The following is a 13,689-nucleotide window of genomic DNA, read 5'->3' as shown; positions in this document are numbered from 1 at the left end:
TCAGACAAGTTTCCTAACTTCTTTAAAGCAGTTTCCTCATTTGGAAATGAAATAAAGATACCTACCTCATAGATGTATTGTGACTATTAGAGATGAATTGTAGAATTCATATACGAATTATATAATCCATATAGGGCCGGCAGAGTGAGTGCTAATTAAATGTTAGTTCTTTCTTTCCATCACAGGCTAGCCTTTTCCTAGAGCACATATTGCCTTCTACAGGGTGATGATCTTTTACCCTTGACACCCACATAAATTTCACATTGTAGAAATCTAGAGCTGAGTGCACATGAAGCAGAGTCCATTCTAAAGGGTTTTTTTTTTTTAATTTAAAGGAAGAAAAAGTAAAAAGTGCTGAGCCAATATTTCTACCATTCAATCATTAAATATTAATCGATGTCAATGCATTTGAGGGAGCCTTTAGCTGTGACAGGTGAGCTGAAAGTAGAAATTCTGATTTAACGAGGCCTCCTGGCCACTTGGCAAAATGTCAAGGTGCAGGGTGTGGTGGAGAATAATTAACTGATAAACAACCTTCCAAAAAAGATCAGTAACTATGAACTTGAGGACAAAGACAAGACTTCTCTTATTTTCTCCAAAGCATTTTTTCTCATGGGATCTCTCAGTCCTTTCTGAATCAACCCTGATTCTGTACCCCTAAGTCGGAATGCCCTTAACTGTTTTGTTTAGACTGGGCTATGAAATGATTAGGCTGTTGAAATGATGAATCAGGAGCACTGCGGGATTTTTCACAGTCTCTCTGAACAATGCCCCATATCACATTTACACTGACAGGCTGTATTTTTATATTTGACATGTGAGAGGAACATGGAAAATAACACACTGACAGAGCCTTAGATACCAGTCATACATCTTCCTAACACAGATTGATGGGTGGAAAAGAATATTATTTAGTGAGCCCTTCTTAAGCTCTCCAAGGAAAATATATAGATCCACCAGTGGATTGACTTGAAACTCATATTAACAATCCTTACGAGCAAGAAACAGAAAAACAACCACCGTCCATTTCTGCACCAGCAAACAGATCAGAAAAATTAGCAGAAACTAATCCTGTACCTGTACATTTCTCACTGATGAGTCAGGCTTTGCTCCTCCCCAGCCTAGCAATCTGAGTCAGTGAAATTTCTCCATCGAGGCACATCGGTCTTTCCAATTTCAAACCAAAGGTGAAAGATAAGCTGGTAGGAAATTTTAAGCCACAGCTTTAGCTGCTCGGGAAACCAACATGAAACCAGGAAAAAAAAAAAAAAACAAGACAAAACAAAAAACCTGAGAAGGAGTAGCTAAGCTAACCACATGCCTATGGAGAGACCTAGAGAACCAATGTGGAATTGTGGCTGCCATGTATTAGGAGACATATATTAAGAGACATAGAAGAGAAGGAAAAGAAAAAAAAAAATATGTCCCTTATAGTGGATGCTGTAGTCTCCCTCCAGGAAGGCATGATTTATTCCCACAGTTGCTGGGAATGCTGCTGGTGACCAGTGTCTCAGCTGCCGGCCCTCTTCAGAAGGTCCTTCTACTGAAGAGAGCTCTCACCAAATAGTATGTTGTCTCATGGAGCTGCTCACATCCACTGACTGGTCAATACAGAAGTATAAGGGCCTAACATTTTATTGCCAAAAGGAACAACTATGGAAGGTTGTTCCAGCTTCAGAGCCCCGTGAGTTAGCTAAGACCTGCTTTGAGACTCCATCACACTCTATGCCCAATCCTGCTTCCTTCCATTTGCTTATGCAGGTGTCAATCCCATAAGCATTTCATAATTCACTGCAAGCTAATCTCTGTCTCAGAGTCTGTTTCCAGGAATACCCAATACTCCTTTCATTTCCTACTTCAATAATGTACCATGTAACTCAAATATCCCAATGAATAAAATCTTATGATACTTTCAGAAATGTGTACATATAATCAGCCAAATCACTTTGAAACCCACATCACAGTCATTCTAATTCTCAAGATGGAAAATAAAAACAGAGAAAGACAAGTACCATCTTTGGAAGGACTTACCACTCTAAGTTTCAAGCTCACTCTTTAGTCTATCATGGGCTTTTGTTTCTTTCTTTGTTTTTCATTATATGCTTAAACTTAAGCAAAGGCAGGTAAAGAAAAACTCCTAGGAATTCTGGTACCAAAACAGAAATAGGTGAGAGAAATATTTTTCCTGTTGTAGATGGTCCTAAAAAAGTCATTAGGGATGCCTGAGTGACTCAGTCATTTGAACATCCAACTTTTGATTTCAGTTCAAATTATGATCTCAGGGTCCTGAAATTGAGCCCAGTGTCAGGCTCTGGGCTCCGGATGGAGTCTTCCTGAGATTCTCTCTTCCTCTCCCTCTCCCCTCCCCACACCCCACAAGGCCACCTCTCCGAAATAAATAAATAAATTCTTTAAAAAGCCAAGAACCTGGGATCTGGATCACTGATTCTTAGGATCAAAGAGTATCTGGCACTCTTATTTCTGATGGAAAACAATGGGATATGAAGACTTTCAACTAGCAGTTTACTGGCAAAAGGAACCAGAGTTGTATTTAGAATCTCACAGTAAGATTTTGGCATTCGGCTCTTAAGAGTATCAAGTCATTGGCTGCCTGTGGTTTCATCTACTTTCCCTAGTTTTTTCTTCTCTGTTCTCCATTGGCTTCCTCTGTTTTTGCTTCCTCCTCTTTGGTTCTTTTTCCCATTTCCTCTCCTTCCCACTTCATTGGACTTTTTTTATTGACTGGAGCTTCAATGGTGGTTGCATCACACAGATTGCTTTTTCCACAGTAAAGCCCTGATTTGGAAGGGAGAAAGAAGAACTTTTCATCTCTGTGTGCAAATGTAATTCAAATATGGTGAACTAATTTATTCTGTAAAACTTAATTAAAACCAATAAAAAAAAGAGACAGCTCTGGAGGGAGCAGTAACTCCCTTGGCAGGACCTGGGTGAGATGCATTCAGTTGGGACTTTTTAAATCTTAGCATTTGATTTGGCCCCATGATTTTCAGAGAACTTGGTTTGGTTTTATATGCTACTAAAATGCTTTTAAGTATTTAATGGTTTACTCCAATTGGGGAAAGTTTTGTTAGGTTTTCTCTAAAGTTTCCCACAGGAAAGCCTTGGTTTTTTTATTTGTGACTGGAATATTTTGCGGCTTTAGAAATTACCAGGAAAATAAAAAAAAAATGCTACTTTTGAAGTTTTCCAGATGTACACAAGTATATTTTCATATATCTTACATCATATCCCTCATTTTGAAGTGATTTTTGTCTGAAAGTATGAATAAACAAGGTCAGAGTAGAACTTGCAAGAATAGTGACTTCATGCTGTGATCCCCATTACACTTTAAGCTTCTTGATTGTAGAACTGTGTCTTAAACACTATTTCAATGCTTCACACAAAACAGAGAAATAAAGTGCACACTGATGGATGGATGGAGAAGGGAGGGAAGGAAGGGAGGAAAGGAGGAAGGGAGAAAGAGAGGCAGGGAGGGATGGAGGGCCTGAGGGAGGAAGGGTGGGAGGCCTAAATAAATCAATCCATGAATCCTAGAGTGTTGGGATACATTTGCCTGTATTCTTCCTGCTGGAATTGGAGTTAAAGGGAGAGGTTGGAGTTGCTCCACTAATCATATGTAAGAGTAGAGGACTACTCTAAGAGGAGGACTACTAAGCATGGCATCTCAATAAAATCTCATACCCAGCACCAAATTTTGTCAAGGTAGGTACTCAATAAATATTGGATAAATAGGATTTTAACCCCATGTCAAAAGATTATTTCCAGTATTTTATTATGAAAACTTCCAACATGTAAAAAATTTTGAATAATTTTTCACAGAACACCTATACCTATGACCTGATTGTTAGCATTAACATCTTATTCTACTTATTTACCACATAACTCTCTATCTATCCATCCTTATATTCATACAGTTTTTATGGCTGGGTACAATATATTTTATTTACCTGACAACATAGGGTTTCCCAAACCCCTCCCCTTCTTCAAATGTTCTGGGATGGAAACTGTGTAGAGGTTGGGAGATTCTTAATGTCTTGGGGAACAAGTTGGAGCAAAGACTCCCCCACAGCTGAGGAATTCTCTCTTCCTCTTTCTCTTACTGGGGTTGGTGGTCCAGGGAACTGGTCTACCATCCAGTTGCTGTAGCCAGATTCATTATCATACCAGGCAATAAGCTTGACAAAGTGGTCACTGAGAGCAAAACCAGCTCCATCATTTAGTGTCATTGTTAAAGTTGCAGGAGACAACCTGGTCTTCAGCATAGTAGGGGTGGGGGGCCCCTCTGATGCCTTCTACAGCACCTTCTTGATGTTATTGTATTTGGCAGCCTTCTCCAGGCAGCAGGTCAGATCCATGACTGACATATTGGGGGTGGGGACACAGAAGGCCATGCCACTGAGCTTCCCACTTCAGCTCAGGAATGATCTTGCTACAGCCTTTTTGGCTCCGGTAGAAGCATGGATGATGTTCCGGGCAGTCCCTTGGCCATCATGCCACAGCTGCCCAGAGAGGCCATCCACATCTTCTGAGTGGCAGTAATGGCACAGACTCCAGTCATGGGTCCCTCCGTGCTGCCAAAGTTGTCATGGATGACCTTGGCCAGGGGGCCAAGCAATTGTCAGTGCAGGAGCCATTGCTGATAATCTTGAGGAAGTTGTCATAATTAGGGTTCACAATCATCACAAATAAGGGGGCATCAGCCGAAGTTGGCAGAGATTGATGACCCTCTTGGCCCCACCTTTCAAATGAGCCCCAGCCTTCTCCATGGTGGTGAAGACTCCAGTGGCTCCACAACATACTCAGTACCAGCATCACCCTATTTATGCTGGCAGAATCTCATTCCTGGAAGATAGAGATAGGCTTTCCATTGATGACAAGTTTCCTGTTCTCAGCTTTAACAATGCTGTTGAATTTGCTGTGGGTGGAATCATACCAGAATGTGTAGACCATGTAGTTGAGGTCAATGAAGGAGTCACTTTATGGTGATAATATCCACTTTGCCAGATTTAGGCCGCCCTAGTGACCAGGTGACCAATATGGCCAGATCAGTTTATTCCAACCTTCATCCTCACGTCTCCAGGATGTGCCTGGCACTGCACCAAAAGATGTGGCTATCTGCGGAATGGGGAGGAGCAGAAGGCTAACTCGTATTACTTTTTTATTCATTTCAAACTAAATTATAGGCATTGGTAACTTTGTCTGTAAATACTTTGACATACATATCATTAGAATTCAATATTTGTTTCAAGTCTTTTCCTTTGAAATAAAATGATCATTCTAAATTTTGATGTTTGCAAACACCAGTGTAACACAAATCTTTATCAAGATTAGCATTACCCCCAGAAAAGTTAGCAGTGGAGATTTGAGAGTCTTTGAAATAATTTCTTTACTTCTTTATACAGAAAGAGACTGTTTGAGAATAAATTACAGTTTAAAATTTGGTAGGAACAGGGCACCGGGGTGGTTCAATCATTAAGCATCTGCCTTTGGCTCAGGTCATGGTCCCAGGGTCCTGGGATGGAGCTCCGCATCAGGCTCCCTGATCCATGGGAAGCCCGTTTCTCCCCCTCACACTCCCCCTGCTTGTGTTCTCTCTCTCTCTCTCTCTGTCTCAAATAAAAAAATAAATAAAATCTTTTAAAAAATATAAAATTTGATAGGAACTGTCCCCCCTCACAAACTGCTTCAGATCTCACACCATTAAAGAGGTGCTTTCCTGTATTTGTTTTAGCAAAATCCAAATGCATAGCTGATGGCAAGGGAGAGATTTATGTGTCTGTACAACATTAGCTGAAGGTCCAGTGAGTTGGCAAAAAAGCACGAAAGAATAAAACAAAATTAGGATCCCATTTTCTTATGTGGATTTAAAAATAATAATGTATACAAATAATTTTTGTCAGAATAACAGGTTTGCTTTAGGTCTTAATACATGTAAGTATGTTTTCTTTGCACCAGATTTTCTTGGGACATCACCTTTATGGGGGGGGGGGCAACCAAGGGGCCCTCTCTGGAGTTGCACGTGCTGCCAAGTTGAATCCAGTGCCAAGCTAAATCCCTACCACATGGTACATATAAGTTGAATCTCTTCCAAATGCAGGGCTCCTTCTTAAGTAGCTATATTGACTAATTACTTTCATCAGGATAATTGCACCTAAGAAAAGGGTACAATTATTTCTACCGAGTAGAATGTTGACATCGTTTAATGAAGAATTAATGCATGTGGTGACAAACTATGTATTTAGAGAGGAAATAAAGCACTTACCAACAATCTGTTTCCAAGAAAGAATTTTTAAGCATGTCTGGTATGCTCTTAAGTATTGAGAATGAGACTAATAGGCATTTCTGCAGCACACGAGACTCGGCCTCTAAGTCCATGCATGCCAGTGAATTGACATCCACCATGCTCTAGTGGGTTCTACATCATGGTTGAAAGTCAGAGCTGCAATTCAGTTTGGCTAAGGTAGTACCCACTCACATCATCACATTTCAAAGTGACCTTCCCAGTCACTATAATAGTAAACAAATAGCAAAACTACACACAAATAGTAAACCTACATCATCCTTCTTTGTGGGAATGGCAAATTTATAAAACTGAAATGCAGAAGGATATGGTTAAAACCTCCAAACTGTTGACTGGGACCTAGAATAGTTACTGATGGACAGGAGCCCTAAAATTTATTCTTTCATATATTAACTGAACACATACTGATCAATCAACTATTATATGGAAGGTGCTATGCTAATTATTATATAATAATCTGAAAGGACCTACATTCCAGACCATTCAATCATTCATTCAACATATCTCTACTGGGAATTGTGGTGAACTTTGTGGTCCATCGCCCAAATCCTCTTCTAAGACTGAGGCACCCATTTCTCCATCTGCCAGGAGTACAGACTGCTGATAGTTCACAACTGAGTTCCTTCCCAGGAATCACTCTAGGCTAAAAGAAAACACTTCCCACTTCCTGGAGGCATCTGCACCCAGTGACTGTTAGTGCTAGAGTACAAAGGCTCTTGAGGTCTCTCCTGCAACGACATCACAATTCAATTTCTCCCTTTGCCCAGTGAAGCAACTCTCACTCATCACAGGTGTTGTTACTAAAAGCACTCTTCAATTAACCTCCTGCATGCAAATCTCACAGTCACAGTCATCTGAGAAAGCCAACCTAGGACAGTCACTGCCAAATATGATTCTAGGAAGACAACTATAAAATGGAACTTACAAGGTGGGATTGGGAGAGGGGGAGCGGGCTATGGACATTGGGGAGGGGAGGCGAACCATTAGAGACTATGGACTCTGAAAAACAACCTGAGGGTTTTGAAGGGTCAGGGGTGGGAGGTTGGGGGAACAGGTGGTGGGTAATGGGGAGGGCACGTTTTGCATGGAGCACTGGGTGTTGTGCAAAAAGAATGAATACTGTTACGCTGAAAAAATAAATAAAATGGAAAAAAAAAATGGAACTTACAAGCTAGATCACCTAGCTCCAAATTGAGAATCCTATCACTAGTGTGTAGTAATGATGCAACTATTTAAAAGAATCCCACTAATGGAGAACTGAGATGGAAATGAAAGCCTGAGGGTAAAATAATACCAGCATAAGGTGGTAGAGACCTTAAGGGTGTCCACAGTAATATAAAAAAGACTCTCATTTCCTGCAAGCAGAGGCCAGAAAAATTGCATTTGGGACCCAGAAAGAGCTACAGAGAGGTTGAATTTTCCATGCCTCCGTGCCTTTTATAATACAGGCAGGGTTCTGGCTGGGAAGGAATGGGACATGGAGACTTGAGATGGGAATATATTGGTCAATGCACTAGAACATCTTGAATCTTTGGGTACATTCAGACTCCCCTGAATCCTCTAGCTACTCAAAAGTGGTCCACTTCTCTCTCTCTTTAAAGGCTTGCACTCACCATTCCACTTTTGCTTAAAGATGGTACAGAAGCTTTTGTACTTGCAAAATAACACACATCTTATGATGATCTGTCCCACCTTTTCTCCTGGCCACCAGATCATGAAGAAAGTTATAACAAACCATCTGGGGTAGTTCTGGGCCACTAAAATAAGTTAAAAACTATATGTCAAAGAAGCTGCACTTCTAGCCAACATTTTTCAGCAGGAACCAAGAGAGTTTACATGGGATTGCAACCTGAGTATGATGTATCAAGGAGAACAGAGTTGGAAAGGGATGAGTTTACAATATGTAAGCAGTTTCCTGTGATCCAAGATTTACACCCCATCAAGGACCCCAGGAGACAGCGCTAATATGCTGCTAGGGTGTTTCTTGGAAGCTTGGACAAAGCAATAGCCCACACCTAATGAAGCAGAAATGGGACAGATGGCAAAGACAATAATCAAAAGATTCAGAGAAGTGAGGCTGCTACATTAGATATAATACATGAAGCCAGAAAATCCACCCATCTACAGTGTTCTAAGAAAAGGCCTAGAGGATAATCCTTTTACCAAAGTGTTAAGTAACATGCTAATAAGATGGGCACTAGTATCAATAAGAAGCTCAGTGACAGCCATCTTTTGTTGTTCAGGGCAACAAGAGATCCTGCTATAGAACTAGGCTCCCTGATAAAAATGGACATGAGAGGATCCCCAAATAAAAGAACATAGGTAACTGAATCCACTGAAAAGAATCCACTTAACTGAAAAAGCAAGGTGGACACAATTGTCATAATAAATAGAAAGGTCAAAGTAATAATCAAGGGAGCTAACCTGTAAAGAAACTTGGAGATGGTTAATAGAACATGGCACTCCAAATGTCATGATAAATGAGCAGCCTTTGAAAATTGCTCAAGCTGTACAATGAAAAGAAATTAAGGATGAATGATCAAGAGGCTGGAGTGGATACCGCAATAAAAATTCACAAACTTGTCCAATATCCAGACCTGAGCCTTTCTCAGACCTGGAATACATTGACCGATGGAAATGTCATGTCTCCAGGAAAAAGAATTCCATGACACCATGAAAAGTTATTTGGTAATGATTTTTCCGTAAGGGACCTCTGTCCATTTACTCAAATAACTTTATACTTGAGAAAAGGAAATATCCAAACATTTGGATGAGAATTGTAAGACAGAGTCCTACAACCATTAACATTTAAATCAAAATATCAAAACGTCAAAATGGACCTCTGTTTTAGTGGGGCTAATATGGGTACATGCAATAAATGGAGCTCTGGCCCACATCCTGCTTACTATGGGTCCACTGGGCTCTGTGGACCTACACTACCATCATTTCCCCAGTGTTTGAGTGTATAACTGGAATAAATATACTTGATAGTTGTTAGGACCTATACATAGCTTTTTTAGTCTATAGGTTAAGGGCTATTATAGTGAGAAATGCCAAATGGAAGACTAAGAAATTGCCTTCTCATTTCCCTCTCCAGGCAAGATTGTATGCTGGGACATCCTCCTCAAAGTGAAGGAAAATTATAGCATCTCACAAATCCCACCACTATGGTGGAAAACATATGCCACAATTTGGAATAGTGCTTCCACCCACTTACTGAGAGACTTGGAAGACTTAGATCTTTGAGTGGATCCCAGAGCAGGAAAGAGATCTGCAACATGTCCAAGGTACAGTACAAGCTGCCTTTCTACTTGGGGCATCATACCTAACTGACCAATGATATCAGAGGTATCTGTGTTGACAACAGATGTGTAGAGTTTATGGTGAGCTCTAATCAGAGAATGATAACATAGACTTCTAGGTCTATATTTGTAGCAAGGCTCATTCTATTTACTTCAGAGATTCCTACGCCATTTAAAAAGAGCTCCCTCACATGCTACTCATTCCTAACTAAAATAGAAGATCATGTGACCAGAGCTTCCCATCAGAAGCTGAATTTCCAGGCATAATGTTCAGAGGACTCAACAGCAATCCATCATAAGATAGAAGAGTCACTATCAGTATCAGGCATGAGGAAGTCCAGAAGGCACAAGTAAGCTACAGAGACAGGTGGTCAGACTCTCATGCCATCCTCCACTATTTTGTCAGTACCCCTCCCTTCAACTTATACATATGGCCTCATGGTAGAGATGGGGAGGGAATGGAGGATGGTATATGACTTGGTGATAAAGAAGAAAAAAGGCCAAATGGGTTCTATTAGATGACATGTCACAAGCTGTCCTGCACTCACCTCCTCTCCTAAATTATGATCTAGGAAACTATCTTGGAACTGTGGTGCCAGATGCCAGCTTGTGTTTAAACCAGGTTGCTATCTGATAAAATAATTAGTTGCACCACTTCTTTTTATTCATTCATTCAATAGCTACTTATTGAGGCCAAACTCTGTATTATCCTGGGTAGGAAGAGTACAGCAATAAGTAAAACAGACAAAAATCTCTTCCTTCAAAAACTGAGTAGCATGCAAAACAATGAATCTGTACCACTTTCTTATACCACACACAAATATAAACTCAAAATGCCCTAACGACCTAAATATAAGGCCTGAAACCTTAAAACTTCTGAAAGAAAACAGGGGCAATAAACTCTTGGACACTGGCCTTAGCAGTATTTTTCTGGATCTGTTTCCCAGATCCAGATCACTTTGTTCCAAATGGAACAAAAACAAAAATAAATAATTGGGAGTACATCAGACTAAAAAGCTTTTGCACAGTGAAGAAAAGCATCAACAAAATTAAAAGGCAACCTACTGAATGGGAGAGATATTTGCAAGTGATATGACATTTAGGGGATAATATACAAAATATATAAAGAACTTATACAACTCAACACACACACAAAAAAATCCCCACTAATAATCCAATTAAAAACGGGCAGAGGACCTGAATAGACATTTTCCAAGGAAGATACACAGATAGCCAACAAACACATGGTAAGATGTTCTCACTCAACATCAGGGAAATTCAAATCAAAACCACAATGAACTATCACCTCACACCAGTAACAATAGTTAGAATACAAAAACAAGAAGTGTTGGAAAGGATGTGGGAAAAAGGGATCCTTGTACACTATTGGTGAGAATGCAAATTGATGCAGCCTTTATGGAAAACAGAATAGGGTTTCCTAAAAATTTAAAAACAGAAATACCATATGATCCAGTAATTCCACTATTGGGTACTTATCAAAAGGAAATGAAAACACTAATTTGAAAAAAATATATGCATCTCTATTTACTGCAGCATTATTTACAATAGTCAGGATACAGAATCAACCAAAGCGTCCCTATAGATGAATGGATAAAGAAGATGTACCATGTATATATGATGGAATATTACTCAGCCATAAAAAAGAATGAAATATTGCCATTCACAACAACATGGATGGACCTAGAGAATATTATGCTAAGTGAAATAAGTCAGAGAAAAACAAATGCCATATGATTTTACTTACATGTGGAATCTAAAAATAAAACAAAGAATAAGGAAACAAAAAAATAGAAACAGATTCATAAACAGAAAACTGGTGGTTGCCAAAAGGAAGGCAGGTGAAGGAAAGGGTGAAATAAGTAATGACGATTAAGAAGCTTCCAGTTATAAAATAGATAAGTCATGAGAATGAAAAGTACAGCCTAGGAAATATAGCCAAACAAATGTCTACTTACATTTAAGTGTAGGGTACAAAAAACACAAACAAGTAGAAGATACAGTATGTAAGGTGATCATTTCTATGGGGGGAAATAGAGAAGTAAGAGGGACTGGAGGTGTCTGACTCATATTAGAGGTCAAGTTTTGAGCAAGATGGTTTGGAAAGGTCTCCATAAGAAGTTTTAACTTTTGAGCAAAGGACTAAAGTATTTACCTTTGGTTTTAGCATTCTGAGCAGGAAAAAAGCAAATGCAAAGGACCAGAGTCAGTGGGCATCCCTGAAATTTCAGGTAGGAAAAAGGCAAGTAGGGCCACAATCTAGTGAGGAAGAATAAGTTGTTGGAGGTGAGCTCAGAAAGTAATGAACTACCAGATTTTGTAGGTTTAGAGGCCATTGTAAGGACTTGGAATTCTGCTCTTAGTGAAATAAGGAGCCACTGGAGGATTTTGAGCAGAGGATGGATATGATCTTATATATGAAAATAATTTTTCCAGTCTCTGTGTTGAAGATAGACTGTTGGTGGGATAATAATGGGAGTCCCAAATTGCCATAACCTAGGAAGGAGATGATGATAGCTTATACCAAGATGATAATGATGAAAGTCCTAAGAAGTTGTATGAATTTGGATGTTTCAGATCAAAAATAAAGCAAACAGATTAAACATAAGGTGAGAGAAACAGACACGTCTAAATGTGTTTGGCCTGAGCCAAAGTGGATGGCCTTTCCATTATTTGAGAAGGAGAAAATTGAGGGGGAAGCAACTTGGAGAAGAAAAATGAGGAATTTGCTTTTGTGCATGTTAAAATTGAGATCTCTATTTATTAGACACCAAGTGGAGATGTTAAGACTCAACCAGTCTGGAGTATGTATTAGAGATATGCATTTGGCTGAGGTATGTATTCAAGGATCATTATCATGCAGACAGTATTTAAAGCCATGAGGCAGATGAAACCCCTAAGGGAGTACAAGTCAGTAGAAAAGCAAAGAAGCTCAAGCAAACAAGGCTTGGGATCACTCTACCACTAAGACTGAGAGAATCAAGTGTAATCTGTAAATGAAGCTGAAAAGGAAAAGCCAGTAAGGTAGGAAAACCAAAAATGTGTGGTGTCCTGCAAGCCAAAGTATTTCTAGAAGAATGGGATGATCACTTGTGTCAAATGGCTGACAACTGATCTTTAGAATTCCCAACGTGAAAGACATTGGCTTTGATAGAAGAAGTGTCTTTATCATTCTCCGTCAATAGTCAGACCAGGAATACACAAGTGTATCTCATGAGTTCCAACTCAGCAATCTAGCTTTCATAGCATTTGTAAAGATGAAAAATCATCTTTCTTTCTTTGTATCCTTTCCCTTTTCTGTTTCCCTATCCACCTCTCTCTTCTCCTTCCACTCCACATTTTGCATCTTCCTAAATAGAAAAATAATATAATGGCTCAAAATCTTCTAAAAATGCTAAGTAAACAAGTACCATTCACCTCTAAATTTCTAACAGTTTCTCAGCATTTTCCTTCTGAATACTGACAACTGTCAACATCCACTTCTTATTATCTTTGCTTATCCACAGGAAACAGGTTTCAGGAAAAAACATGCAACATGAAACTCTTTTTTCTATAATCTAGAAAGTAACTGCAAATTATATTTCCACTATGTTTTCATTTCAAATGCACTATATGTTAAATAAACATTAATGGTCTTTCCTGGACTTTTTGGGAGCAAGAACTGTATCTATCATTCCATGTGCCCTTTTTCCCAAGTGCCTTGCATAGTGATTTGCATTTGGTAGCCTTCAGTTAATATTTGTAAAATTGAATATAATATTTTCCTGTGGCTAAATGGGTATAGTTCCAGAAAACTGACCTACAACTTAATTTTAGAACAAAATCGACTTACAAGATAGAGATATGCTTATGTGCCAAACCTTGCATCATAAAGCAACAAGAGTGGTGGGGGACAGTCATACATAATGTCTCCAAATCAGGGGTTAAAAACCAACTGAAGGAGGACATAAGTGAGCCCGGTGAGGACCTAGGGAAAAAGATCAACATGTCCAGTCCAAGGGAGAGTTGCCCCTCCATGCCAAATAATCGTAGCACATGCAAGAACAC

General features: G+C 39.4%; 1 pseudogene; it reads right to left on the bottom strand.

Annotated features, from left to right (window-relative positions):
* Window positions 1-4,004: 4,004 nt before the first annotated feature.
* Window positions 4,005-5,087, bottom strand: LOC123955028 (annotated as a pseudogene).
* Window positions 5,088-13,689: the final 8,602 nt, after the last annotated feature.

The sequence above is a fragment of the Meles meles genome, chromosome 13 (genome assembly GCF_922984935.1).
Source record: "Meles meles chromosome 13, mMelMel3.1 paternal haplotype, whole genome shotgun sequence".
NCBI lineage: Eukaryota > Metazoa > Chordata > Mammalia > Carnivora > Mustelidae > Meles > Meles meles.
This window is presented reverse-complemented; position numbering and strand designations above follow the sequence as displayed.